Below are 7,034 nucleotides of genomic sequence, written 5' to 3' on the forward strand. Positions count from 1 at the left end.
AAGCAAATAATAAAGGGAAGTTAATATGCCCGATACAAATCAATTGTTGCTATTTCATTAATTTGATAAATTTATTTAATACTTAAAATGAGAAAGTAAATATGGAAGTACAACAAAATCAAACTCACAAAAGGACTAGAAAACAAAACAAAGTAACAATAATAATAAAAAATAAAGAAAAGCAAAGAAATAAATAAAAAAGAAAAAACGAAGAAGTTTAATATGGCCACAAACATTAGATACTAATTCACTGACAGGGAAACGTGACTAGTTTATGCTATACAAGATAGCAAAAGCCAGACAGGTCGATACTTCCTTATGTTTGTTAATTTTACAAAGTAACTCTTTCGCTTCGTTAATATATTGAATTTTTTTCTGAGATTGATCAAAATTCTTTTTACAATGTATAATCAAACTTTGTTTTACAAATAGTATTTCGGAATTCCTTTTCCTTAAATGTATTTGTTTTTTGTAAACTTTGGAAAATGAACAAACAAGAAAATATTGATCCAATTTTGTTCCTTTTCAATTGAGAAGTCCATATTTTTCAGACGAAACCCATGTTTGTTCATTAAATAAGCCTTCAAATTCATTTCAAATTAGCTCTCGTATTTAATCTATGCACTGCAAAATGGCAAGGCCAGCATTCTCCAACGCATTTTCCTATATTTTATCTTTTTTGAAATATTTTTGTATATATATATATATATATATATACATTGTGTTTAATGAATATTGGCCCTGTCTGTTTGTTGACAGTCTTTGATAACTTTGTTACGAACATTAGGCGAAGATGGTGAAGAAACTGGTTGAAAGTCATTAACCTTTGTTTAAAAGAAGGTCAAAAACCGTCCAAGCGGAAATTAATTTTAAAAATGAGCTAAACATAAACAAAAATAATTCGATCAGAAATAAAAGTTATGTTTGTTTGTATGTTGTTTAACGTCCCTCTCGAAAATTTTTCACTCATATGGAGACGCCAACCCTCTGCCCGTGGAGAGCTGCAAATTTTGACCTATACTCGGCACTTACGGCCATTGAGCAGTGAGGGATCTTTTTCGTGCCAGCACCTACTGCAACACAGGACCTCGGTTAATTTATACGGTCTCATCCGAAGGACCGGTCTCCACGTCCCACAGAGGGATTCGAACCCGCGACGTAAGGATCAACTTCTTACTCCGCGACTCTAGAGCAGACGCTCTAACCACTGCGCCACGCGGGCGACTAAAACTTATAAGCAGTATCGTTGACATGATAAAATGACTCATTTTAGTTTAACGTTATGCTTTATTTTTACATACAGTTTTCAAATAGAATTCTGTTAACTAATAAATGTAAAGTCAAAAAAGTTATTGTACATTTTTACTAACAACACCCCCCCCCCTACACACACACGCGCGCGAGCGCACGCGCGCCTCTCCCAGAAGAAAAATAAAAAATATTTCACTTCCTCGACTTTAAATCTACTAAAGACCCAAAATAAAATTTCTTGAAAGTTTGTTTGCCTTTGACTCAATTAGTTCATTGGCGAATTTCTGTACAGATGAACAAAGATATAGAATTTACTTTTTGTCTTAAAGTTATTCTGATACTTATTAATAAAATCAAGTTTCCCTAATATATAAGTCTATATTCCACTGCTGTGATGCTTTTTCTGTTATGTGTGTGTAAATCATATCATTTACGATTACTTCATCTTAATATAAACGCACTTGTATTAGTTGAATTATTTCCGGTATCAGTAGTGACTAAAACTAGCGATATTATTTCTTCATTACAATCCAATTCTTCTCCTGATATGTTAGTTTTTGTTACATGTATAAACATCTGTGTTCTAGTGTATTTCATGTTCACTCAATCAGAAATAAAACAAAAAAAGGGTTTTTGAGGAAATCAAAATTTTTATAAATCATCAATCCTGCCTGTTGGAACTATTATCTCCGCACAACCAATCCTACACAATCCAAGTCGGTAGTCCAATCCCACCAATTGGAAAATGTGTTTAAGCTTCTTTTAAAAGAAAAAACCCAAAACAATACACTTTAAGACCATTTGTAATAAAGCCAGTTCGGGGCGACATACGCTATTGCTTGCAATAACAGACTTTCTAGTTATTTATCTTATCATTTTACACAAAATTCTACAAGAACAACTAGGTCCAGTAAGTTGATTTTCTTTGTCTCTAGAATTGTAAAACCAGAGTCAGAAACTATCTATTATAATGGTATCAAGGAGTGGAATTCACTTCCAGATAAGATAAATCCATCAACAACAAACCTATGTTAAAAAAAGAAGTTAAAAAACACCTTTTATTCAAAATGAGATCAATGTCTGAAAATTATTTTTATATTATTAGTATCTTCAAATACATATCTTGCCTTATTTAATTATTTATGATTTATTTATTTTTATTTATATCAAAACACTAGTGCTAAAGCAATTTGTATGAGGACCCCATTGGAAATAAGCCTTTATGGCTTTCATGGGTCATCCTCGGGAAAATGGCTATACACAGTGTCTATATTTATGTTCAATAAAATATATTGATTTAAATTCTTTTTTATAATTACCTATTTTTTATAATATAATGTTACTGTTTTGAGAACCAGTGTAATTTTACTTGTATTTTATAATTTCTCTAGATTTCATGTGTCAACTTATGTTCTGTGGGCCATTTCCTGAATAAACAAACAAAACAAATAGTGGATTACCCATAAATTTGAGACCTATTGCCATCAACTTTAAAAGTCTTTTGTCCTTGTAAATTGAATATCCATATTTTTATATTTTAACTTTTTCCAAAACAAAACAAAAAAACAAAAACAAAACAACAATTTAAAAAGGTAAGAACTACAAGAGCCAAATTATGCTTTAAGGTTTTCTTAAAGAAATTAGTACATACTATTAACTAAAACAGAAGGAACTGCTTATTGTATAGTCAATAAGTTTTTATTTGGCCTACTGTGGAATCATCATTGTTCGTGGGAGATTAGTGTTTGTGGATTTCCTGGGTAGCCCTCAGCAACGAATTAACATCCCCGCGAACATTGAAACACACATACCTTTAGCACAGTTGATTTATTTATCTTCACAAAATATGGAAGTGACTCGCGAATTACATACCCAGGAACCAGTAAAAGTTTGGCTACCCAAGAAAAATAATGATTCCACAGTATTTGGCGTCTTGAATACGACTGAATACCGTATAAGTGGAATTTTTAGCGAAACGCAAATTTCGCGATTTATCCTTAAAATCGGTATATATTTCTAAAAAGAAGCAATTTTAGCGATTTAATAATGCCAACAAAATAAGTATTACAACCGGTAAGCAATTAATTTTTAGCGATATTCAATTTTAGCGATCTCAAAACCCTCGCTAATAATGCCAAAATTTAATCCTTGCTAAAAAAAAAAAGATCTGCTGATACGGTAGTTCATATATTTAGGCAATAAGGTAATTATGTTCTTAAAAATGCTGAATTTTCTGAACCAATGTTAATTCTTTTTCTAATGCATGATGGACCGTTAGAGGGTTTTCGTATTAGGACTTGATCTCCATTGTACTATAAAGGCTATTATTCAAAGAATGGATATTGCATGGTAAAATTGCATCATAACCTCCTTTTGCATTTCTGGAATAACATACAAATGTATGTACTTTTCAAGTTCTCAGAAATGACTGCGAATAAAAATTGTGTTATCAGAAATACTTGCATGACTTAGAATGTAAGGAAAACATTCAGTGAAACATTATTTTGTTACGTAAGTGTAACTCATTTTTCGATTTTTAAATGCTATGAAAGTTCAAATTTGTAGGACTGCTGAAATCTTTCGATTCTTTGCAAAATTCCTCAGTACTTGTTCAGGTTCGTTGCTGATATTTGTTCAGATTTACCAGAATTATTCAGTTGAATTTCAAATATCTTCAGTTTTTTCAATTGTAAACCATTCAGATTTATTATATATTCAAATTAATCATGGATATCTTCAGACAAATCATGAATATCTTCAAACTAATTACGGATATCTTTGACTAATTATTTATACTTATCTTTATCCAATAGATGAATATCTTCAGACTTAAAATGGATATCCTCAGACAAATTATGAATTTTTATAGGTATCCATAGATTTACTATAAGTATCTCACCATAACTCAATTTCTAATTGATAATTTTCCTCATTGTCTTTTTTATTTTAGATGACTTGGGACAGATAACGAATTATATTTATATAAATGAGAAAGATGCTTATACTTACAATGAGGCTATGGAAGTTTGTACCAGTATGAATGCTACCATGTTGACTGTGCAATCATGGCAGAAATGGTATACCATACAACAGATACACAACTCCTCAAAGGACTGGAATAACGTACCGTAAGTCCATTTCTTTTCTTCTGTTTTCTTTGCAAAACGTTTCTTTATCTTTTATTCTGATTTTGTGTTTATACCACAAAAAGAAAAAAAGTATTTTATTTTCCTAATATGCCGAAGTAGGGAAATATGATTTTGTGTTTCTGCTATATCTCAGTAATGATCATCCATACAGACGTATTGATGAAGGCATTGATATTGATGTAGGCATTGATATTGGTCGGTCTGGTTCGTCTGCATTATCACCTGCCTCACAACATCCTATAATACTTGAGCTCAAACAGCCCTACATAAGTGTTCAGAACTTTTCATTTTACGGTGTTCTGTAAATTAAAATAACCGAGGAGTTCGCAGTAACTCTTAAAGACGTAGTAAAACTACAGAAAGACTGTTAGAGGATAAAATAAATTAATCACGGAAGTGTAGCTAGGAAGTGACTAGCACGAGGAGACATTAGTATCTTTCATTTTTAATAAATAAGAAACCAGAGACTTTCTATCTTTTCATTCTGAAGTCTCTGGTTTCATCCTATAAGCATAACCGGAAGTCTATGTATCCTCTGTAAAGTCTTAAAATATGTTGAGAAAATTTTTGAGAAATGAATGAGTGGTTAACAATAAACAGGCTCGACGAAGGACGTCTGGAACGATTCATTAGAAAAGAAAAAAATATTTAGAAGCAAACTATATCTTGTTAAAGTAGTTAATGATTGATAAATAAATAAAAAAGTTTTAAATGAGGATGTCTGAAATTGAGTCAGATACTTTGTTGTAAGAAAAAGAAGGGGTGACCCATGTACGGAACAATTGCATGTCATCTAAAGGCCAATTTCATTGGGTTATGAGATAGCGAATGGAATATGGGGATAACGAACAGTATTCAAGCTCATAGTCCGTTTAAACAATACAAATCCAAAGCAGAGCAAACACTGACCTCCAAAGACATCAGAGGTGGGATCAGGTGCCACGGAAGAGTAAGCATCCCCTGACGACCGGTCACACCCGCCGTGTGCTCCTTATCATGATCGGGCAAACGGAAGAATTCGTAGAAAGTTCAATGTGTAAAAATGGTCTAACAATAAGAATGAAAAACATGACTCAGCATTTGACCTGATAATAGATTGTATTTGCTGATAAGGTCATTGTATCGACCAAAGAACTTGCGAAATGATGACTTCAATCGAGAATGCTGATATCCTTCTTCATCAACAAGTTGGTTAATAGCTTGCTCAATTTTAAAAATTGATCTTAAGTAGAGCATGCTCTTGCGCATCGAATCAAATGGGAGACATAAGCCCCTTATGCAGGTGATAAGGGTATACTGCTACATAAATAAGGAAGTTGCCGATAGAAAAGTTGAAGTCATCACGTTTATCATTTATAACACAGTGTGTAATGTGTAAGAATCTGTGGTGTCTTTTATTTCAAGTTCCAAGGCTAGGATATATCGTGTCGACATATGAATGGAAGTAACTATTGTAAATTGATAATACGTCGTCGATATACATGTATCTAAATGTCAAGTTGAAGGCCACAGCAAGCAGTTTTCTTCTCATGTAGACGTTTTTGAATAAAGTCTGCATTATATAAATACAAAAATAGGTCTGCTAATAAAGGGGCGAAATTAGTACCTATGGGAATTCCGACAGATTCTTGGAATTTAAAACCCGATCTCCAAAAACTACATAGATATTGTCAATCAGAAACTCAAGCATCTTTTTAATATCAACTTCAGAGCACTTGTATGTACAATCAGAATGTTTTTGACAAAATAACTTTGAAAATGACCAATGGCAAGTTAAGTATATTTAAAATTTCCATTTTTATTGAAAAAGCAGTTGTCTATGGTGTCAAAAAGACTGGACTTAAATTGGTCTTTGATTTATCGTGCGGAATGGTTGTATAAAGTGTTGAAAAGTCGTACGTTTTGATGTTATTGATTTTGTAAAATTTTGCGATTTCAAATTTTCTGAAGGTCCCTTTGAGTTTTTAAGTATCCGGATCTGAATTACACCTCTTCCTGAATATACTGTTGTACAGTACTCCTAAAGTTTCTCCTTCACTGCTGTGAATATTTTAGTGAGGAGTAAAGAAAGAGGCTTGGTGGAACATTTACTGGCATCCGCTATCATCGGGCTATGTATCTTTTTTGTAAGGATTTTTATGGAGTTTTTGAATCCAGTATAGGTATGGTAATTCAAATTCACTTTGATTATTGGAAATATTAAAAATGATGTTGTCAAGGATTCACCCTAGGAATGACTGATTGAAATATGTCCAAACGAGTATTTTTTCAATTTTTTTTCTTTGTTTTTTTTTTTTTTTTTTTGTTTTTTTTGTTTTTGTTTTGTTTTTGTTTTTGTTTTTATGCTAATGACCAACACAGACGTTGGTCTGAATACCCCAAAAATACAAGATTTCCAACACATTGCCAGGATTGGCTTCATGATAGAAATATCCCTGCGTTTGCTGATGTTTGCTTGTCATTGAGTTCTAGTGCTGATTCTTTCAGGTCAGTGCTACCGGAAGCAGACATTTTGAATATCAGTACATTGTATTGCAATTTTTGCATTGGAATAATAAATGTTATCGACCGTTTTCTAGTAATAAGTCTGTAATGGAGATTAATGTATGTCAACAAAAGAAGCCATATCTGCAC

This window comes from Saccostrea echinata, unplaced genomic scaffold (assembly GCF_033153115.1).
Source record: "Saccostrea echinata isolate AGI-Se365-2 ecotype Australia unplaced genomic scaffold, CSIRO_AGI_Sech_v1 ptg000059l, whole genome shotgun sequence".
Taxonomy (NCBI): Eukaryota; Metazoa; Mollusca; class Bivalvia; order Ostreida; family Ostreidae; genus Saccostrea; species Saccostrea echinata.